General features: G+C 39.4%; 1 protein-coding gene across 4 annotated transcripts in view; it reads left to right on the top strand.

Moving 5' to 3' along the window:
- PTPRE (protein tyrosine phosphatase receptor type E) overlaps nt 1–24,157 on the top strand; it is a 270,155-nt gene that overhangs the window by 50,810 nt on the left and 195,188 nt on the right. For all 4 annotated transcript variants that reach the window (XM_075131015.1, XM_048857790.2, XM_075131016.1 and 1 more), the window contains exon 2: nt 19,576–19,598. The gene's annotated coding sequence lies outside the window, so the exon portion shown is untranslated. The remainder of the gene's footprint in view (nt 1–19,575; nt 19,599–24,157) is intronic.

Below are 24,157 nucleotides of genomic sequence, written 5' to 3'. Positions count from 1 at the left end.
AGTTTGTTTAGTTTTAGGTGTAAAAACTGGTCTGATTGCTTGGGGGAAAATTGTTAGACAGTGATCCTTTCCGAATGAATGTAGAATGTTGCCCTAAACATTTCAGAAATTCATTGAGCAACCAGGGTTATTCTCCAGATGTGTATTCAATAAGAATTTATGTAGAATTTATTGAGCCATCTATTAAACCTTCCACTGTCAACTTGTTTAATAGATATTGTCCCTCCCAGAGAACAACGTGGGTTGTTAATAACAATTGTATCACTCTGATGTCTATTTAAAAAAAAAATAGAAAGGCTTTTATCTCAAGTGACTAGGTCACTGTAGCGGGGTGGTCACTCCACTCTGGCCCTGAAGGGGTTAAAGCAGCCCTGGAGAGGCTATGGCTGGGAACAGCTAGGCTGATTGGGGGAAGCAGCCACAGCTGGGGCCATGCCTCAATCAGGCCACAGCTGGCCCTTATAAGAGGGCTGTGGACTAGAAGCTGGAGGAGTCTTACTCTAGCCCTGGAGTGGGAAGGGCTAGCTGCCTGGGAGCAAGGTACCTAGAGCTGAAGCAGTGCTGGGGAAGGGCAAAGGGAGCTGGGGAGCTCCAGCCTGGTAAACCCCCAGGTTACAGGCCTTGGTAAAGGCCCAGAAAGGTACTGGGGCTGCAGAGGCAGCTGGTCCTAAAACCCTTTGCTAATGATGAGTAGCCATTACACTGCAGTCTTCCCCAGTGAGCGGGGGTTAGATGATGACTGGCAGTAGCCACTGAAGCAAGGTGGGTTTAGAGGGTTGAGGGTTCCCCTGGGTGGGGAGACCCAGAGTGTGGGGGTACTGCTGGGGCAGAACCCTAAGGGAAAGGGCACCGGGGTCTGGGAGGGACATGGGGCCAGTGGCAGGCAAGACACCGGCCAGGAGGAGGTGCTCCGAAGGCTGGAGAGCTAATTCCCGACACGACCAGCAGGAGGCGCCGCACCGGTGAGTCGTCTCCTCGCTACAGTCACCTATTCCTGTTTATACTACCCCCCCACACGTGTACGTCAGAATTGCTGTTTCTCCAACATGCGACACAAGTGGTAAATCCAGTAGAGCCCCAAGATGATTACTGTATACACACATCCCTTGTAAACCAATATTTACATAAAGCATGCTGACACCAATTTTGGGAGATTGAGTAGGATGCTTTCTCAGCTGTTGCAATTTGCACATGAGATGGAAGATGTTTTGATTAAAAAAGAGTTAGATGCCTTTTTTCTTTTATTCCCATGTGTCAAAATCAAAGCAATGTTTCTACAGGCATTTTGCCCATCTCCCTCTTTTGTTGTTCAGTTTTAAAGATTTTTTTCAAGGTTAAGAATTTAGTCTCCCTTCCCCCATATGGGAGAGTTCAAGAGATGAAACAGATAAATAATACATGTAAAGGAAAATTGCTTTTTCAGACAGAAATATTCCTGACCAGCATATTGGGTTTAATTTGAACTATAGTATTTCCTGATAAAAGAGCACTGGCCCCTTTTAGAAACTAGAACATGGTGTCTGAACTGAATTTTCATAATAAGCCTGACAATCTGAGGATTTTGACCTTCCACTGCAAAAAGGTAATAATTGAAGATTCCTCCTACACTTCCCCACTCCTGATGAAATTTCAAGGATCTACATTTAAAAATGAACACGTCCCTCTAGATTTACTACTGTTTCTCAGATTAGCAGGCCTTGTAACTCACTTTTAATTATAATGACTCTCATTTATATAGAGTCTTTCATCAGAAGACTCCCAAGATACTCTGCAAACTCAGTCTGATTATATAAGTAATGCAAAAATCTATGTTAATGCAATGTTTAGGTTTCAGAATTAAGTCAGGAAATGTGAAAGTTAAGGATGAATCCAACTCTTGCCTACTTTTGTGTAAATTTTGGAACATTCTAGTGTGACCCCATAGTATTTTACAAGTCCCGTATAATGCATTTTTAAACAACCTTACTTACATATGTGTGTTGAAAGTAATCTCTTATCACACAGATTTTTGTCCAGATTTTCAAAATTAGGCATGCACTAAATCTAGGATTGTGCTTGCAAATCAGATCTTAAATGGAAGTATATTTTTGTATTCTTGCTGACAGCAGAAAGAACTTAAGAAAAAGACTTAAAACTTAAAAATTCATCTTCAGGCAGGAACTCATAGAAAATTTCAGGCCAAAAGGTGACTATTTTTAAAAGTTCTGAGCATGTGAAAACAGTGTGTTAAAATGGAAACTATTTTACAAGACAAAATGCTGCAGGTGACAGCATTCATTAACAAAAAAAGGGGGTGGAGGAGAGAGAAGCTGCCCATAATTTAATGTGGAGGTTGAGAAATAAAGGCCAATAACATTAAAATTGGTCTTGAAGCTCTACCATATCGCACATCTTATACGTTTAATGACATACATTAATAATCAGCATTACAGTAAAATTTATACTTGAAAGGAAATCAGGAATAGGGAATGCTATATGTGTGAACTTTCAGGATGTACATATATTAAAATTCAGAATCTGCAGCCACTGCTGGATTGAAATGTTTTAACAATACACTACAACACTATGCCATCTTGACAGAAGGTGAAAAATACTGTATTTTGTTGCAGAGCCCCCTAATCTTGCAAACAGTGCCATGGGATTTTTTAATAGTGACATATTATAAATAGCTCAGTTTTACATCCCATCTGGAAGATTACATAGTGCACGCTTTCCACCATTCTGGGCTATTTGATTCAATATTGAATATGTGGTGGTATGTACTCAATTATCAGCTCCATTTCTAGCAGCATTGCGACTTTCTTGGAAGTCTCTCAGTCAAGTATTGATCTTGCCCAGCCTTGTCTAATTTATGCAATTTTAGGTGATACAGTTTTGTCACCTTCCCCTTTATCATATACATTTCTGCCTCCAGGTCTCTGTGGTCCTTTATTCTTCTCCAGTCTGACTTTCCCTGCCATTTATATTTGATTAAGGCTTCCTGAGCCATGCTTCAGAGGTTAGGGTTCTGCAACAATTTTTCCCCTTGTTTTTTCCCACTCTATGTTGAGAGTGAGGAGCAGAGCAGGAGAGACCAAATAAGAATGGAAATCTTTTTAAATGAAGCGTGTAAGGCTTGTAAAAATAATACCCTCTTAACAGTCTTAACCTGAGAAAGAGCTAAGATAAATGAGTAAAAAGATCTGTTTTGAAAGTTAGTCCTTCTTTTATAAAAATCCTGTTTGCAGACAGTTCATAGTGAAGCCTTGTACTAATAAATAGTGTGTGATATTCATCAACTGCCTTACATGACCAAATTAAACTTTGTAGGGTTTTGGCCTCTAAGAATCTGTTACTTTCGTATAGGTTTTAATTCTTCCCTGGGCCCCATTTCTGCCATTGCTCCTGTATTATCATCACATCTGAGGCTGTCAATTACAGTAGATATGCTGTTAATCATCTGTGTATTTTTCAGGATTAGTTGGAGACCAAGCAGTGATCATTTTGCCTAGCATCTAACAGCTTAGCATTTTAAAATCAATGTAAACTGGATTTTCATTATTTCAGTTTTTGCAGTGAGTGATCCCAGACACTGACTGATTTATTCTCTCATACAAACACAAAGAAGGGACTGAAAAGTATGGTTATAGAAAGTGGAGAAGGTGTTTTATGAATGTCTCAGTTCCACATCTAGACCCAGGTCAGCATGTGCTGAACTGTAAACATTTGTTTAAGCATTTTGCAGAATAAAAATGAATTCAAACACATTTCAGTGCTTTGTTGACTTTCTGACCTCCATGACATACATTCAGGAAAAGGTGATAAAAGAAAAGTGAATGCTGACTCTTCCTGGAGTCTGAAAAGTCATATTTACAATGCCCAGACTTTAAAGTTCTTTGTGGTAGTATAAAGCACTGACTGCTGAGCTATCAAGTTGACCTGAGATGAACTTTCCTTTCACGTTCATCTGTTCAGACACTCCTAAATTGAAATCTTTATGTAGTTTTTTCATTTGAAGCTATAATGCAGGCTGATGTAATGAAATTACAGCTTGTTTGGGGTAGGCATTTTCTGTTATTGAAGTACAGTTGTGTGTGTATATATATATAAAATTTTTAGTACGTGGCAGTGAAGGAATGGACAGTAAAATACAGAAAGACAAAATAGTTATTCAGACATCTTCATTTTATAGCACAGCATATCCTGTCTTGTAAAATTTAGTGTTGCAGTGTAAAAGGAAATAAACAAAACAGTAATATATTACAGTTGTTTTATAGTGGAAGAAGTTTCTGATTGTTTTAGCTAGGCTGAGCAGAATGCCATTTCTAACATTACACTGTTATTGCACCAGAGGATATTGCACCAGAATGGAGAGCAGCATATTTTCCTATAATACTGTTTTTGTTTTCTAAATGAATACAGCAGTGTTCATTTATGTGGAGGAGGTATTCATGATGAGTCTCAAACTTTCTCAGTGACTTGAGGGAAAAATAGGTGCTTGTGCTCAGCAGTTCAAGTGAAGATAGGATTATTTTGTTGACTTTGAGAAAAAGTTGGAATTATCTGAGAATTTTTTCTCATGTATGACATTAAAATATCCTTTTATCTGAATTTTAATGAGAATTTATAGTATTAAATTGCCAACAATACCAGTATACAAGATATAAAATGGTGCTTTAAAGAAAGAATAGCGATTGTAGTGTAAATATGGCAGAACTGGGGACACAAATCCAAACTCCAGCAGAGTTGGGAGGTGGACTACAGTGGGATTCCAATGCCAGTCTTTTTTGGTTTGTCAGTTTGTCAAAGAAAAAATCCTCATCAGCGTGGATTTACAGAAACCATCTGCCCCTTTTCCTTTTCCCAGCCCCCCCCCCCCCCCCTTGCTCTGAAACTGCGGGTACGTCTACATGCAGTTTGAGTGCTGATTTTAACTAAATTGGTTGCATGTTGAATTAAATTGGCGCATCTTCTGATTTGGAGACACTCTTATTTCTAATGAGGATGCCCTATGTTGACTTCGTTTAATTGGTGCTCAAACTGTGTCACCTCAGGCCTGACTTGACAGCTCAGCAGCAGCTCATATATCCACCCCGTTAGGTCCTTCTTAACACTCCCCTCTGCCGTGATGCCTCAAAATCTGACAATGGCTGATGAGCCGAGCATACTTCGTAATAATCCCAGTGCTTTCCCTTCTGTCTGTATAAGTCTAAAACAACAGACAACAGATGTAGATTGTAGATTCTTCAGGGCAGGGACTATCTTTTGATGTGCCTGTGAACTGCATAGCCTAATGGGGGCTCTGACCCCTAGTAGGGGCCACTAGGCGCTGCCTTAATACTAAAATAAGAACTAATAAAAGCTATTCACAGTGTTGGTTTAGAGGGTTATCCCATAGGCTAGGTTTAGACGTAACTTCTTATGGACTGACACAGCCAGTTTCAGAGACCTGGCCTACCATTCATAGACTGACCTCAGTTTCCTGCGCCAACACTGGCTTCTGCTAGCTTCCTTACAGTACAATTCCCACAACACCCTTGCCTTTCATAGCTCTTCCTCTGAGGATCATACCTCAGCCTGAAACTGGTCTGCTGCTTCTTTTGTCTTTTGCTATGGTAGGCTCTGTCCCTTCCTGTTGCTAGGCAATTCACTGCCATTTTTTCCCTCTGAAGCCCATACTGTCTCCCTAGCATGCAGTTACCTTTTGACGGCTCAGGGAGCTCTTGAGTGAAGTGTAGCTTCATCATGTGCTACAGCAGAAACTTCCAGGAGAGTGCACCAAGTGCTGTGGCTCCTATGAATCATGCCTGGTGTAATCTGTGGCAGGACCTTTTTGTCCAGCTCACCATTTTGGGGCAGACATCAGCCAAGGCAGTCTGTCCAGCTTGGGAGGAGATGGGGCTAGTGAATGGCTCAGTTATCTAATGAGGACTGAATGACCCTCCACTTCAATTCCAAACTCTCTCTGCCTAGTTTTCCTTCTTAACATCTGCTCAGGCCAATTTATGGTCTAGACATCTCTTATGGTACCCTGATACCCCAAGCTTCAGTGGAACATGAGGCCTGTGAATCAGGCAGTAGAGCATTCTCCCCCTCCTCTCCTAGGGTGCCATTAAGGTCAATTAAACTCTAATCTTTCTCCCTATGTTGTGCGCCATCAGAAGTCCTCATGCAGAGCAGGTGTACCAATCCTACCACCACAGGGAAACTCACCTTCCTCTTCTAGCATGACTGGCCAATAGAACTGAATAGATGGGCATATGGGGTGGAGTACAAATATTTTCTCTTCTCTACGCTGGCAGTCAGCCTCAGAGAGAGCTACTGTAGCTGGACATCTAAAAGCAAAGGACACCAGATTCAGCGAGGAGGAAAACGTTTTGAGACAGTGGTATACCATAGAAGCAGCTGTGCACAATTTCTCCTGGATCCCTATCCTGGCTATGTTTTTTGGGGTTCCCAGTTCTTATGATGACCACAGCCCTCTGATTGTTGGGCATTCTTCATGGATCTAAACTTTCTAGGTCCTAGGAGAAATAAATTGGGGCCCTTGTGTGAGGTTCCATGGACCCTGGCTGAAGCCTTCCCTGAATAGGTACTAAGAATGTTCTCTGTTAACAAGGTCACAAATGTCAGATCTGGTTTGTTGCCCCACCCATGCTATGTAAGGTTTTATATTCCTAAAAGCAAAAAAGCCTTTATTTTATTATTTTTACATACTCTTGCCTTACAATCTACTGCTATCTGACATTTGATTGAGCCAAACAGCTAGTTGCAGTCCTCTTATGTGTATTGAGAACCATCCTTCTGTAAATTGGTTATAGCAAAAAGTTACCTATTCCCGGAGAACACTCTGAGAGTCTGAATGAGATGTTATACTGAGATTTTTGTTTTATGCAGGATGTTCCAGAAAACTAAAGGAAGGGATGCTGAGAGCAGTTTCTTAGTTATGACAATTCCTGTTCCAGTTTATGGATCTGCAGTGAGAACCACACCAACGATATATTGCAGATGACTTTGCTAGCCATCGGTACTGCATCCAGTATGTGTCATTTGGGCACAGAAGTTAGAAAAATGACCAAATCCAGGTCGTTCACAAGCCAGTGTAAATTGTTGTTTCAGATGGCTGCTTCTTGCACCAATTCCAAAGAGACCAAATTAAATCAGCTTGCTAGCCCAACATCAGCTATCGTTCTCTGTGTTTGTGCATGATACACAATGATTTATAGTGCCATGTGATAGGACAGCATTGTGCATCAGTATAGTGAAAATTCATGCTTTGGGTCATTGCTGTGTGGTAGGAAATCTCCTGAATCCAGTAAATGGTAGTAACATGGCCAAATCCTGAAGTTGTGGCGAAATGGAAGTGGAAAGATGGTTGCATCACATACAGAGATGATGCCATGTTCTTCTTTTTTCCAAGGAGAAGAGTACTTTGTCCTCTGGATGGTAGGATGCTACAATCATGCTTTGAAGACACGTGACAGTCATGAAAGGGGGGAAATGTACCTGGAAATCACTAGATGTGAAGTGGTTGATCAGGTTTTTTCCTCTGAAATTGTGGAGGGTTTTTTTTCCCTTTGTAAATTCTACTAATTTAATAGTCACTTTGTGACTCTGCCTTGATGTTAGTCTAAATAAATTAGAATGTAGTTTCAGTGCTATATTGTGAAACTAATGATTCTGATCAGGATGACTCATTTTGCAAGTCATTCTCTTTTAGCTAGAAATTGAGAGTTGGATTTCCAGAGGTCTAGCTCTTTCCCCGGATGCTTGCAACCAACTTCTGAGGATAGTTTAAGGATAATTAACAGGATAGTCAACTACCTCTATTATGACCTTGGAGTCTGACCTTTTTGTCTCGAGATGATTTCATTTCTTTCATGCAAGTGTGGAGGTTGCTTAATGACTGTGTGGATAACTAATTCATTCTCCATAATTACTTGTCTGAAGCATATTTAGGGTTTCAAACAGCTTCTTTTCATCTTTACACTGGGGGTTGATTCCTTCTCTGCAGATGTAAATCATAGACTTTCTGGTGGGGGGAAAAAGTGCTTGACAGTATCCTTGAAGGACAAATGTAAGCTTGGATGAGCCAAAATTGTCTCTAGGCTATATTAAAAAAAATCAATCCCAAAACCTTTAAATTAGCTGTTGTCAAGATATATGTAAATGAGTTAAGCAGTGTCAACAGTACCCAAACATATAAAACTAATTCCAGGCACAGTGTGTGCATCTGACCTAAGCTGTTGGCATCTGTTCTATTGTGAGTCAGTAGCAAATGGTCAAAAGGTAAGAAACAAGTGGGGCCTGCCAACGTGGCAGAGGCTCTTGGAGCATTTCTCTTTTCTGATTTCCAGGGAAGTGGCCGCAGACTTGGATGTTATTTTGGTCCCAGTTGTGTTCTTTGCACACCCCAAACCACGCACTGAGCCTGGTGAGAGTGTGTATTGTACAAGGAATATGGATTTGGGCCTTTGGTAGGGGTGACTCCTTTCCTGTTTCAGACTGGTCATGACATACTTTTATCCTGTCATGGATTATTAGACTTAACAGACAATAACAGCTTTGCCAGTGCCTGGATGGTAAACAGTGAAACTGTGAGACTTGGCATGGCCAGCATGTATCCGAGATGATCTGCGTCCCAAGAGATCATTCAGAAATATGGTTTCATTACATTTCTTTTTCATCATTTCTGTAACTGCCCAGAATCAAAATGGAATTGCCCGCTGATTGTGTTATAACAGTCACCAGTGACATCAGAGGTGCATGATATCTATTCCTCATTGTATTTTGACCTAACACAACAGGGAAATGCTCTGCATTCTCTGCTCATTTGATGATGATTCAGCCATACAGTATTACTGCTCACCTAAAATACTTTTCAGGAAACTGTACTTGTATATATTACTTGATGTGGTTAATTCAGGAAAAAAAAAACAAAAACCTAAGTAGTGATACTTGGAATCATTTATCAAAGAGAATCAACATCTGAGTGTAACAATAGGGACAGTGAGAGGAGAATTTATTACATAGTGAATATGGACTGCAGTGCTGAATATGCACTGTTACTATAGTTATGGTACAACCCTGAAAGTTATAGCTTTTTGATACTTTTGTAATTGTTTGTTTTTATTCTCATGAAATCCTTCAAAATCTCATACCGTCTGAGCTTGTAAGGATAGAATACTTTCATAAATAATGGAAACTTGTATTATATTTTATCTAACAGGACATATATGTACTGGTTTCAGAGTAGCATGTGCTATTTCATAATTTTGAAGAGGCATAATATTTTGTGCATGTATGAATTTTATATCATGTAATAACATTTTGAGGCAAACTTACTCGACTAGAAATTGTTCAGTGAGCTGGGATATAAACTGGTTTTTCCTCCAGCAAAAATGCTGTTATGCCTCATATGCTTTGCTTAGCCATTCATTTTAGCTTTAGAGGATTCAAACCTTCATGCATGGCCTTGACTTTTAAAATTGTTTCATTTTCTTTTGCCTCATAACTCAGTATATATATTTGTTTCCAGAAAGATGTTCGCCATTTTCAGTAATTGAATAGTATCACAAGAAAACATGACAAAATAATTAAGGACGTATTTTCAGCTAGAAAAAATAAGGATGTCCTATTTTTCTAGAAATTTTGGAAAATAATGACTGAATATAAAAATTAGATTAAATGCCATATTTTGTGATAGATCATTGCACACAAAATCATCATTACAGTTTCTAACTTTTACTTTTTCAGAAATTGAAAAATTAGTGCATATTTGAGTGGTCAGAATGAAATATGTGAATGACCACTGGCCTGGCACAAAATGTTCATTATTATATTTTTTTAACTGGTTGATTCTTATTTTCTTAGTTTTTGTTTAAAAAGCATTCTACTGGCAACATGCCTAACCAAACTAACCATGATATGTAGGACCAGGAGCTCAAATAGTGCTTTTGTATAATGAGTGGTCAGTTTTGAAGTTTGAAAGTTGGCAAGAGGTGGTGAGTATAATCCAAGATGATCAGTTTGTCTCTTAGGGAATATCTAAACCTGTTTTTTTTTTTTTTTTGGAGTTTTTTTAAATGTATGGTAATTAATGTGTTAATTAATTTAAAATGTCTTATGGTAAGAATATAAAGAAGATTAAGTCTTCAATCATTTTTAATCCTATATTAAATTAATGTTTCTTGTTAGATGTTTTAGGGAAGAAAATGAAATGTGTGTTAGTAGAGTTTTTGTATTAATCTTTAGCAATTGCCTGTTAAACATTTTTGGATTTTAAAATACAAAATAGCTGTCTTGTTTGTGAATTTGCAGATTAAAACATTAAGGGTGGTAATATTTATCTCTTTGAATACTAAATCTCTTATTGGAACTTAAATAATGCTAAAAATGAAATTCCACCCCGTAGAGCCTCCACACCGACTTGCGTATGGTTTAAATTTCACTTAAATCCTTAACTAGGGTTGGAGTGATGCATGGGGCCTCCTCTAGCCCTTTGCACTAGAATAACTTTAATCCTTATAAAGCATGGTAGTCTCACTGACCATAAGTCATGTCATATCCCCTAAGCAGGAAACACCTGTGTAGGAGTCAGGAAACTCTAATAGTTTCCTTCAGATCTTTCTGTTGAGTGGGTGAAATGTTGACCTCTGTAGACTGGGAAGCAGTATTTTACCCAGGAATTGAAAATGGGGGAGGGTGAGGGAGTTTGAATATACAGGGGGGCTGAGGGCTGATGAGGGTTGAGACCGTGAGGGCGAAGGTGGGCTGTATGGCACCATAGTAAAAACTGAAAAATGTTTCACAACCATTTTATTAGATTTAACTCATGTTTTAAAATCCTCACAGAAATTAAAGTTGGCTATTCAAGCCTACTTTGAAGCACTACATGTACATCCTTCTTGGTTTCTTGTTGTAATTTTGCACAACTCTTTGGTGTTGTCTTGTGTGTCCTTTACTTCCAGTCCTTCATGAGGACACATGGCAGAAGGTGACTTCTTTCAGAACACAAAATTCTATTCAATGAGCAAAAAGAATGCTCACTGTAACTGCTGTGACTGGGAGTAACAATTCCTACTTCTTTCATCCCAGGAAACATAGCACAAAGATTGGGTCGAACCACTAGTGATAAAGAAGAAGTTGAAGTTAAATCTTCCTTCGTTCGTCATATGATATTCCATTCTGTGTTCAAAATTCTCTATTCTATCCTGATCACATAGCAGACCTATTGCTGGTAGTGCCTCACTTCCACTCAACTGTAGGTGTTTTATAACACAGCCATCTATAAAAGCTACATAGAGGTTGAGTAGAATCCAGAAATCACTATTGTAGATTTGTAAGAATCAAGTCTGTGTATTTTTCCAGCTGGCTTAACAAACACTTCTTGTCCTCTTCTCTTAAGGAGTCCATATATGTGCTTTCATTAGTCAACTTCTGGACTGAAGTCTTCGCTTCTTCCAGTATGTTTTCAAGGGATAGCTCTGTGATTGATCCCAGGGTAGCTTCTATTGATGGACAAAGATATACTATTGGTGTAGCAGATGCCTGGATGGCACTGTTTAATGACTCAAGTGGTTTCAACGGTAGACTTAAAAGACAGAAAATGGCGATAGTCTTCTCTGAACTTTAGTAATAAAAGTAGTACGCCAGCCTCTCTACTTAGATCTGTCCTATCCTGGTAGATACTTTCCAAAGCCAGTAATTTTAAAACAACAGCCAAGAATCGCTCATGAGAAAGCCAGCACGTTTTCCCAGGGTAGACTAATTTGAACTTCAGTCCCAGTGTATCTTCTGTTTGTTTCCAAGTTGTTCAGTCATTTTGGACTCTTACTGAAAAAAAGAGTATAACAAAGCAATTAAATTTATGGTTTTTTAATGTCTTTTGAAGATTCTGCAGGTTGTACTAGTGCTAGCTGGAGTAGATGGCCTCTGTAGTGTGTGTAGGAGAGTTTAGGGTTACACTTTTCTATGAGCAAAGCTAGTACTCCACTATGTCTTCCAGAGAAGTTTGTAGCTCCATCAAATGCACAAGCAGCCATCTGTTTGCAGTTCAATTTACAAGCATTTAACTCTTCTAAAATGTCACAGATGCAGCTGATGTGTCTTTTATAACCTCACTTTTAGAATGCATCTACTGGCCTGCCACGGACATCAAGATAACATACACAATGACTTAATACTTGATGCCTATTTGAATTGGTGTATTCATCAGCCATGTATGCACATTTTTTGAATGTGATGAGAGAGTTCTTCACTCTTTCAACTGCTGAGTCTTTCACTTTGCATCCCATGCTTCTAGACAGCTGAATTTTTTGCCAAAAGATAGCAAGCACTTGCCAGTTTTGTTCGGAGCCAGTGTCCAACTTCAGGATAAACAAGTGACAATGCACTTAACAGTGGCCTCCAGTTTGTAGTGTGTGGTATCTCTTGCTTAAATAGAAAGTATGATGCACAGCCATGTTGGTTCACATAAACTGAGTTGTGTCTCCAGCATTCTTTACAGCCTTATTAAGTTCTTCTAAAATTGGCTTTGACAGCGACTGGTTTAAGCCTTTCTACATGTTGATGCAGTCCAGAGGCATGGTGTTTTGCAGCCTTTTCATGTAGGTTGTCAGTATTGGCTTGGCTGATCAGTCTGGTAAACCAAGCTCCTCCACATTTATTATATAAATCCATGATATGCCCACATCTTGAATACTGCCTGCAGGTCTGGTCACCCCATCTCAAAAAAATATATTTTAATTGGCAAATGTCAAGGTTCCTCCCCCACTCTGAACTCTAGGGTACAGATGTGGGGACCTGCATGAAAAACCTCCTAAGCTTATCTTTACCAGCTTAGGTCAAAACTTCCCCAAGGTACAAAATATTACACCCTTTGTCCTTGTATTGGCCGCTACCACCACCAAACTAATACTGGTTACTGGGGAAGAGCTGTTTGGACACGTCTTTCCCCCCAAAATACTTCCCAAAACCTTGCACCCCACTTCCTGGACAAGGTTTGGTAAAAAGCCTCACCAATTTGCCTAGGTGACTACAGACCCAGACCCTTGGATCTTAAGAACAATGAACAATCCTCCCAACACTTGCACCCCCCCTTTCCTGGGAAATGTTGGATAAAAAGCCTCACCAATTTGCATAGGTGACCACAGACCCAAACCCTTGGATCTGAGAACAATGAAAAAGCATTCAGTTTTCTTACAAGAAGACTTTTAATAAAAATAGAAGTAAATAGAAATAAAGAAATCCCCCCTGTAAAATCAGGATGGTAGATATCTTACAGGGTAATTAGATTCAAAAACATAGAGAACCCCTCTAGGCAAAACCTTAAGTTACAAAAAAGATACACGGACAGAAATAGTTATTCTATTCAGCACAGTTCTTTTCTCAGCCATTTAAAGAAATCATAATCTAACACGTACCTAGCTAGATTACTTACTAAAAGTTCTAAGACTCCATTCCTGGTCTATCCCCGGCAGAAAACCAGCATATAGACAGACCCACAGACCCTTTGTTTCTCTCCCTCCTCCCAGCTTTTGAAAGTATCTTGTCTCCTCATTGGTCATTTTGGTCAGGTGCCAGCGAGGTTACCTTTAGCTTCTTAACCCTTTACAGGTGAGAGGAGCTTTCCCCTGGCCAGGAGGGATTTCAAAGGGGTTTACCCTTCCCTTTATATTTATGACAGCAAAGGTACCTAGAAGGGCAACAAAAATGATTAGGGGTGTGGAACAGATTCCATGTGAGGAGAAATTAAGAAGACTGAGATTTTTCAGCTCGGAAAAGAGACGATTAAAAGGGGATATGATAGAGGCCTAGAATATCTTGACTGGTGTGGAGAAAATGAATAAGGAAGTGTTATTTACCTCTTTGCTTAACACGAGAACCAGGGATTACCCAATTAAATTAATAGACAGCAAGTTTAAAACAAACCAAAGGAAGTATTTCTTCACACAGTGCACAGTCACCTGTGGAACATCTTGCCAGGGATGCTGTTAAGGCCAAAATTATAACAGGGTTCAAAAAGAACTGGATAAGTTCATGGAGGTTAGTGGCTATTAGCCAGGATGGGTATGGATGCAACACCATGCTCTGAGTGACCCTAGCCTCTTTTTGCCAGAAGCTGGAAGTGAACGACAGGGGATGGATCACTGGATGATTCTTCGTTCTGTTCATTCCCTCTGAAGCACCTGGCATTGGCCACTGTCGGACAACAGGATACCGGGGTAGATGGACAATTGTTCTGTCCCAATATGGCCATTCTTACATAAAAATTAATTATAATAAAAAAGTTTAGTACAGAAACCTCCCAAGATAATGAATGACCTCTCGAGACAGCAATGATGTGAGACAACGACCGTAGCAAATAATGCATTTTTAAAATCTTGGCCTACTAGGAAATGTATATTTATGTTTCCCAGTCAAAAATCCAGTATTCTGGAGCAAAGTCACTAAAACATAGTCCAACAAACAAATGCTCTGGCTGCTGCTGTTCATTGTGCCACCGTTCATTCCACTGCTCTGTCCACAATGGCCCTGCACCATCACCACCTGCTGCCACCTGCCACTGTGACCTGTGTGAGTCGGCCTCTCGAGGTTCCACCCAGCTCTCAGGTATTTCAGCTCTCAGTGGGGGAACCTTGCTGCTAATGCAGGCTGGGCTGTCTCTTCCGCAGAAACACTGTCCCACAGCAGGTCCAAGCACTTAAACCTGATTATCAGTGATTTCAGCTCTAGAGGTCACTTAACAAACCAAAAGACTCTCCATAGAGCCTAATCAGCTCTATCTCTGAACAGGAGAGAGGCGCAGGTCAAATAGTGCCTGTGACTCTTAGGCAGAGCCCACTCCACCAAGCAAAACACCTGTGCCCCACCCTCTTTCTCTCTGTCTCTCTCCACTAGGATATGGCATCCAAACCTCCTGCTTAAGGAGTGCAGTTCAGCTGAGGGCGACCAGTGCTTACTTTGTAATGAAAGAGGTGCTGGGGCTCAAGCAAGTTTGTTATTTTCATAACTGATGTGGCAAGCCCAGAGGTCCCAGGGCTATGAACTGTCAAGCCTAGAGCTGCTGGGGCTCAGCCCTGGCAAGCCCTAGTACAAATTAAGCACTGAGGGAGACCCCCTCATTCAGTCAGGCTAAGTACAGTTCTGTTGCCCTTTACTCTTACAATAAGGATAACAACATTTCATGACCCCCACATTTAATACTCAAGTGATTTGTAATCCAACACCAGCCAAAATTGATCACTTGGGTATCACAGCTCTGTCTGTTGGATACCTAGGCAGAGTAGATGTGTTCATGTAAATACGATCTGGTCCTGAAGCCTTTTCACTCACCCTTGGCTCATCACTAGCTGTAAGGGAAGAGATCATTCAGACCTTGCTTACAAATAATAATTAGAATTTATTAGGTAGGCCAATATAGTCGAAACAAATGTGCCAACGTTGTCATAAATAACAGCTGTATGAGGAAATTGGTCTTTGTTCATAATTTTCAAACCCATTATGCTTTCTTAGGTTAAAATATTTTCTCATACACTGTATATGCTTTTAAAGTGTGTATTAATGTTTCAATTTCCATTCAAATTTCCAACCGACTAAATGGGCAACACTGCATGTAATGCGGGGAGGGAAATTTGGGTGGGTGGGGTGGTGTAGGGAAATCCCTGCTGGGAAGAGGGGTGGAGGGGAGTCTGAGTCTTTAAGCCTCCAAATGTCCTTGCATATCTAGAAAACTCACTGCTGATCTTTGAATGTCCATAGAAGGCAAGAAACCTTGGAAAATAATGTGGACAAGTTTACTATTATCTTTGGTGGGGGAGATCTCTGGAAGTAGAGGAGGACTGGTGATATAGTAATAACTGGGTTAAGTTCTATTACCTGAGTTATGCAGGAGGTCAGACAGAATTGTCATAATGGTCCCTTGTGCATGAGCAGCGCGTGAACCGCCAGCTGGGGAAGGCTAGCCTCCAGCCCCACCCCTCCTGCTGGAGCTGAGCCCCCCTTTCCCTCCTGCTGGAGCCCAGAGCTGCCTCTCCCCCACACCGTGGCCACTGGCCCAGTCCTGCAGCTAGCCACCCAGCCCCAAAGGAGCGCCTGACAGCCACGGCCTCCCCAGTCCCGGAACGCCAGGAAGGCAGGCAACGGCGCAGCCCCAGCCTTCCCAACCCAAGGAAGGCGGGTGACCGGTGGCCGCATCCTCCCCAGCTTCTGAACAGGGGAAGGCGCATGGTCCCAGCCCCAGTGGAGCACTGGGAAACTGGAGCCGCACACTGCCGCAGGGAGTGGTCACAGCAGCGGACAGGGTCACGCCTGGCTGTTTAGGGAGGCAAAGCCTCCCCCAGCCTATGCAACCTGCTGCCCATGTCCTTATGGCTTTCAGATTGGTGGGTGAGATTCTCCTGCCCATTGACGTAGTTATGGTACAATGTGTAAAAGGGCCAAATAAGCCTGTAAATGCACTGTATCCAGCTGGGGAGACTTCCTCAGTTCAGGCACTGCATGAAACAACTGTGATACTGCCTCCTCACCAGCCAGAGAGTGCTGGGAACAGGGCTTGAGTGCAGGGGGATGTTGGGGCCTTGGAGATGAGACAAAGCGGCTACAGGCCCAAAAGGCAGCCTGAGGATGCTGCTGTAATTTAGACAGGACCCTAGGGTTGTGTAAGTTACACTGGGGCTCTCCTGTCCCAGGAGCAGCCCAGGACTGGGAGGGTGGAAAGATGGCTTATGGACACCTTTTTGTTCCAGCCCTGCCCCTGGTCTTCAAGTTCTGTGCTGTGCCCCTTAGAATCTGTGACTTCAGGGGTGTAGGCAGAGAGGCTTCTTTGGAAGAGATGAGACATGGAAACCAGGCTGCTGCTCCTCCTGTGCTCTCCCGAGTAGTTGCTACTGGTATTCTCTCTCCTCCCCTCCCCCCTACCCCACTTGCCTTAGAGAAGGGAAGAATATGGGACCATGACTTTCATATTCATGTACTTAGTAACCCTTTTCTAAACAGCTTTCAGAGTAGCAGCCGTGTTAGTCTGTATTCGCAAAAAGAAAAGGAGTACTTGTGGCACCTTAGAGACGAACAAATTTATTTGAGCATAAGCTTTTAAGAGCTACAGCTCACTTCATCGGATGCATTCAGTCTTTTCTAAACAGTATGCTGTATGTGGCCTATTTTCGCTCAATTTGCTTCTCTTTATTAAATGTTTAAATATGATGTATTATAGGCCTGCAAACACATGCTGCAGGTCTTAAACACGTACTTGCTTTAACCCCCTTCCTGTATGAAACTAATTAATACTTAGCTGTTACACAGAGTGTGCCTCAGTCAAACTTTGCCTCACCCACCTTGCCTGTCATTACAGTTGAGGTAGTTAGAAGTGGTGTTAGTAATTTCTTTTATTCGACCAACTTCTGTTGGTGAGAGACACAAGCTTTTGAGCTTACAGAGACCTGCAGTAGAGCGCTGTGTAAACTTGAAAGTCTGTCTCTCGATCCAATATATAACATATTACCTCACCCGCCTTGTCTCTCTAATATCCTGGGATCAACATGGATACAATAACACTGTCATGATTTCAAAGAGCATTCATCACTTCTTCAGCACAGACATACTCATAACACTTCATTGCAGTAAGATGGGTAGTTTGGCACCTTTAACTGTTTGCATGTGCAATTGAGGTAGAGTTGATTGAAAAATAAACAATTTTAGCAAAAACACTCGAAATCATCTTAAGTTCAAAGTGGACTGTTTTTAGATTTCTTGAAGAATTTTGTTTAATTTTTGCATGAAATGGTTACGGAAATATTTTGGAATATTGGAAAAAATAAGCAGCTATTTTTAAAAAAAAAATTGGTTAAATTTCAGTAGGTTTTTTTGGGGGGGGAGGAGGAGATAGTTTATTTGCAAAAAAATTTTTTTTTGTGAAGTCATAACTTTAATGAAAAGTTTTTTGCTTTTGAATAAATACCATTTTCAACATTTCAATCAAATATTTCATTTGAAAAATTTTGACTATATATATAGTTAGGTTAAATTGTGAGTGCAAATAGTTATGGGAGCAAAATTCTCTCCACTTATTTATGCTGGTAGGTCACATTCACAAATTGGAGGATAGTGGCTGAAGGGTTTCATGCGGTGGCAGAAGTTAAGAGCATAGTAGGAAAGGAGAGCAAATGCACATGGCAGGATGGTATTGTGCAGAATGTACAGGAAAAATAATTAGGTTTATTGAATTCAGTGGGCTATTGGAAGGATTTGTGGCCTGTTAATCTTTATAATGCAGAATTAGAATTAGTTATTTCCATTTCTTTTTGATGTGCAGCAAAATCAGCTGCAGTAATGATTGTATAAAGCAGTATTCTGCAGACTACTTATTCACCTTCTAATTCACCCACCAGGAATGGATAAATTGCTTCTGGATCCCTTGGAATAAAGTGTAGCTCTGATAAACTGGCAAACATTTCTGTTGCTCTGGATTCATCTCAGTCTTTGTTCTGCCTTCTGCCCCCTTTTTGTGCTCTATTTTCTAGCGGAATGTGAACTACATTTCAGAGTAGCAGCTGTGTTAGTCTGTATTTGCAAAAAGAAAAGGAGTACTAGTGGCACCTTAGAGATAGCAAATTTCTCTACTGTTCAAAAAGTATTTCATAGAGCTCCTTGACTAGGCACTAAAAGAGGCTACAAGGAAGAGGAGGGTTCAGTGCCAGCTGTATTCAATTGACTGAAGACAGGAAAAACTTTTAGATTGTGTATTGCTGTTACATGAAAAAGGAAATCCCTGGGTATGTTTGAGACACCTTGGAGCCAGGTGCTGTATGAATTGCTCCTTTCAGCATTCCTTCAGAAGAAGAAAAGGGCCAGTCAGAAGAGATGTAATCCTCTTACTAGAGGGACATTTTTGGCATCTTCATTGGTACTACTACTTGGCATACAAAGAAATCAGACTGCAACCAGTTCGTCCTGAATTTCTGTACGCAAAAGTCACAGACGTTTACAGGCAAAATCTTGTTCCTGCTCTGTATAAATATGTAATGTAGAAACCTAAATAATTCACAGGCATAGATTTGGAAGATTCCTCTCCATGTACAAACAGCTCACACTTGTTTTCTCTGGAGATGCATAGGACAGATACTGGCTCTTTAGCAACTAAAGATGTTTTAAGTATAGGCATTTTGCATGAAGTAGGTTGTATTATTGATATCCTTTCATCTTTCCTTATTTATATATAAAAAGAATTGATTCTGCTCCTTTTACACACAGCTAGTCAGGTATTCTCATCCTCCATCCTACAATTCCCTCAGTTTGTTACACCCACTTGTTATGTCTTTTAAATATATATTGTAATCTCTGTGGGTCAGGGACTGTATTTTACTATGTTTGTTCATTGCTCTGCACAATGGGGCCCTATTTCTCATTGCTGTTTCTTGGCTCTACTACAATACTAATAAGCTGATGTTTTGGGCCATAAAGTTTTAAAACCAGAGTTAGAGCCTTGTGTTGGACAACTTTCTAGCTCTACATTACTGTCATTTTAAAATAATAAAGTTTTGAAAATGGAGAACAAGTGACAACTTTTTAACCTCTCCCTTTTTTCTTTTCTTACAGCCTATAGCTTCTTCTCTCTTCAGGTGAGTACTCTATTTTCCTTTATTTAATCTTGCAACACCTGGCTGAGAACACCACATGTAACATGCTGCTGGCATTAAAATTACTCATCTTGTGGATGAAATCAGTGTTTCCAGGGTATATTGCCACCATGTTGTATTTAATTTTATACTTTGCTATGTGGGTTACGCTCTTTGTTAAATTATATATTAGAGCCCACTATTGAATACTCACCAAATGCATTGTTCAGCACATATCTTCAGCATGTTCAACTTTCATTGGCTTGTAGTCACTTTAAAGAAGGTATTGTGTTATCTCAGTCACACACATGTGAAACCCATTAGGGAGCACACTCAGATAATTGCATTAATGGTAATTGCTTCTTAAAATTGATCTCCTGTTGGGAAAACTGCTGAATGAACTATTCTAGACCTTGATATCAGCAAAACAGTGCTGCCTTCATTGTAATTGTGTTCCTGTTGGGGGTCAGTTGATAATAAAGTGTTGTGCAAAAATGGTCTTATTCTTAGGGAAAAGGAGACCTTTAATCTTAACTGACTTGGTTTTTGATTGACAAGGTGGGTGTGGAAATATCTTTTATTGGATCAACTTCTGTGGTGAGAGAGACAAGCTTTCAAGCTTGTACAGATTTTCAGTTCATTCCTGACCTGTTCTCTGAAGGACTTGAAGGTGCAAAATTAAAGTGTGTGTGTGTGTGTGTGTGAGAGAGAGAGATTGCACAGTTCCCTTATTGGCCAGGTTATAGTACTTCCATAAAATTGAATCTGCAATCTCTCTCATCATGCTTCTATGTCTGCATTTTAATATTTTGTGTGGGCTCTTGCAAAAGATGGTCTGAACACAATAGGCATCATTTTTCTCCAACCTACTCTTTTTTCTTACTAATTGTAAGTGGGGATGTTGCAAATGTTTGTTCTCTTCTCCCCTTGGATCGGGGACAGGGTGGAAGTGTAGCTTTTAACCAAGCTGGATAAAAATAGATGATTTAAGAAAAACTGTTTTTTTTTAATTGGATTATTTTATTTAAATTAAATACAGGTTTATTTTTTTAAAATTAAATTTGAAATTAACAACCTATGTTAAGGCCTGAACTTATAATCATTTATATTAAATACAAACAGTAATATTAAACAGTACGCGTTAGCTGCCAAGTTTTAAAGAAAGTCATACCACTGAACTGGACGAAGTCACTGGATAAGCACCTGGCACCAGAGTTTGCTGACATGCTAAACCAGCTTTTGACAGCAGTAGTCTCTTCTGTAGATACAGAGGGAACTTTTTCCTTATTTCAGTTTATTCAAAGAGTTTTGTTCAATGATCAGTTCATTCAAAGTTAAGAAACTAATTGGTAATTGAAAAGCAGGAAAGCTTGTTTTCCTCTTCCCATCTATGAATGAAAACTAGGCGTGAGAGGACTAGATCTACTAGTTCTAACATCTTGAAGGACATGGTGACCAGAAACAATCCATTCAATTCACTACTACAGTCAATACTTCCTTTGTTTAATTAATCAATTAGTTTTTAATGCAAAACATGTTTTGATAAACTTTTTTTATTATGTATCCAGCACATTTAAGGTAACGTTTTATGTAATTATAAATTTAAAATAAACCTTAAAATGCTATTTTGTGTACTGAATTGAATTTGAATTTCCATCCAAATAGAGCTTGACACAAAATGCAAATAAAAAAATCAACCATCTAAATACAAAATGTATCATTCACCATTTTCTAATATAATAAAAATGTAAAAGCTTAACTTACATTTTTTTCAGATTATGTAATTTCTTCAATAAATGTGCATTGATGTAGAGTATCCTCCTGGTTGGCAAAAAAAGGAGGCTATCTTTTAGTGGTAAATCATCAAGTTTTGATGGTTACCAACCAATGAGAATCAACCTTTATTTAGGAAAATAACTTTTCTTTAGGAAAAGTACAAATACAAAACCCAATTAAAATGATTATTTAAATTAACTTTTTCTACTTGCTGATATAAATCATGATTTAAAATGGTGACTTAAATTGCTTTGATTTAAATCTATCCACCCTGCTTCACAGACTTTTCTCACCCCAAAAAGAATTCTCACCAATGTTTGCCTTTTCAACCCTTATCCCTGAAATGAGGAGGGGAATGGCATAGTAAATTATCCTGTTGTTCATTAGCTAGGAGAGAAAATTCCTACTGTATTTTCCACTGCGTGCGTCCGATGAAGTGGGTTTTAGTCCCCGAAAGCTTATGCTCAAATAAATTTGTTAGTCTCTAAGGTGCCACAAGTCCTGCTCGTTCTTTTTGCTGATACAGACTAACACGGCTACTACTCTGTAACTAGGAGAGAGTGAGAGAAACAACAGAATATGTGCAGTAATGTGATTGATTGTTTCATGAGTAACAAAAGGATTGGTGATGAAAAATAAAGAAAATAAGGTATTCAAGAGTGACATAAGCCACTTCACTGAGCTACCACATGTTTATTGGTATATCTAGATCATACTTGTTGTTATGGTACTATCTGATAGCCTGCAATGGCCTGTTGGTTTTGATTGAGATTAGCCTCTATATACTACAGCTCTGGGACAAGAAGAGCAAAAATTGAAAAGACAATGAAATAAATCAAAGTGGGCAAAGAAATAAAAGTAGACTGAAATCAAGTTGGCAGTCCAGTTTTTGTCTTATTTACTTTGCCAGATAACTTTCTTTGGGTGCAAGGGAAGTGGATAGAATTAAACAGTCACCCTCCCAAATAAATTTATACTCCCATCCCTAAATCCCTCCTTTGCCACTACACTTGCATGCTGCGTCTTAATCTTGTGGTAGGCAACTTTGTCACACTGCATTTCATTACCAGTACCAGTCTTAGGATCTGAGTTTGACAGAATTTAATAGCCTGATAACAGACAATTGCAGTTATATGCTTCTTCAAGTACCTCCTTGATAAGAAGCAGTACATCGACTAACAGAGGGAGACTATTTTTACTCTAGCATTATAAGCAAGCATAATATTGTAGTTCTTGATGATGATCATGATGATAATACTTAACTCTAAAAAGAGAAGTGTTCTGCTAAAAATGTGTCTCTCTTTTGTTGTTCTGACATGAAACAAATTATATTATTTTACTTGAACAAAAATAGAGAAAATGTTTTCTCTAAAAATAAGAATGGATAAATATTTTAAAATAATGAAATCTATAAACTGCCACAAATGCCAGCATTGCAACACTATGGAGGGAATGTCTCCAGTTCTTTGACATGTTTATTCTGTATCTCCTAGTACTAATATGAAACTGGAATGATTTTGTATATACTACATTGGAAAGATTTTCAGGGCTACTTGTAAGCATTAAAAGGGATCTGTGCATTCTTCTACTAAGTAAAAAAGTCATATTTGACCTCAAACACAAAGTTGTGTTTTGTATTTTTTTTATTTATGAATGAATTGTTACTGAGCAATCAAGGTCCATGAATGTTGGGTTCTGAGAATTGAGTCATGCAAAATTCCTGTTTACTGGAGTTTGGGAAGAATTTGAGAAACATAGATTTGTGCAAATGCACATGGGCTATGAAGTTCCCTGAATTTTCACTGCAAGAGTTCCTTGCATTGTTCCATGTGGAAATTGCTTTTGAATACAGTATTTTCATAAAACTTGAAGTATTGTATTAACACATGTAAACATAAACTACATTAATAGTCTGGAAAAGACACAAAGCTAAAATCATATAGTTTGGCACCTGGCTATGCATAACCATTACTCTAGTTTCTTAGTTGACTGGCCTTGCTTTTGTGGGTTTGTTAAAACAATAATGTTAGATTATATATTAATTTTTTCCAGTACCTCGAGAAAAATGACTTATATTGGTATGAAATTATTCCATTCAGCTAGACTCGACTAGTGATATCTGTGAAAAGCCTGAGAAATCTCTATACAATGAAAGAGAGACTGGCCTACGGTTAACTATAGCAAAGTTAGTGAGCAGTGGTAAAATGAATATAATGGATAGAATATCAGCACAGATGTGTCTGGATTAGACGTGTCTAAATAATGTATGAATAGAAGGCATGGATGGCGTGGAGGCGGGAAATAAGGTATTTTTTTTTTCCTTTTTGTTACTACTTTAACTCTTGATTTGCTCAGAAACTATAGTGATGAGGACCATATAAGTATCTAGATAACTCTCACTAAACATTCGATGAATGACTTTAACCACATAAAAAAATCTTAAATACAAAATATACTGACCATAGTTTGACAGATACGGTAGCTACTGTCTGACACACAGGATTAAAAAAAGAGAGATGCTTTCAGACAGAAACCGCAAAGGCAATTCACTCATAAAGAAAACTCAGCTGGTTTAGAGAATTAAAAAACATCTGTCCATTATAAACACGCAGGGTCTGATTTTTTTCACTTATAACTCCCATTGAAGTAATTGTTTGTTTTTTTATCTGAATGTTGCTGTGTTGTGTGTTCTTGAAGTCTGTTGGAGCTACAGGTTCTCGGCATCTCTGAGCATCGGGCCTACGTATACAGTGGAGAGGCACAATTTATTGGGTTTTTTTGTTTGT

This window comes from Caretta caretta, chromosome 7, assembly GCF_965140235.1.
Source record: "Caretta caretta isolate rCarCar2 chromosome 7, rCarCar1.hap1, whole genome shotgun sequence".
Taxonomy (NCBI): domain Eukaryota; kingdom Metazoa; phylum Chordata; order Testudines; family Cheloniidae; genus Caretta; species Caretta caretta.
The sequence above is the reverse complement of the archived record's forward strand: the minus strand, read 5'-3'. Positions and strand labels throughout refer to the sequence as shown.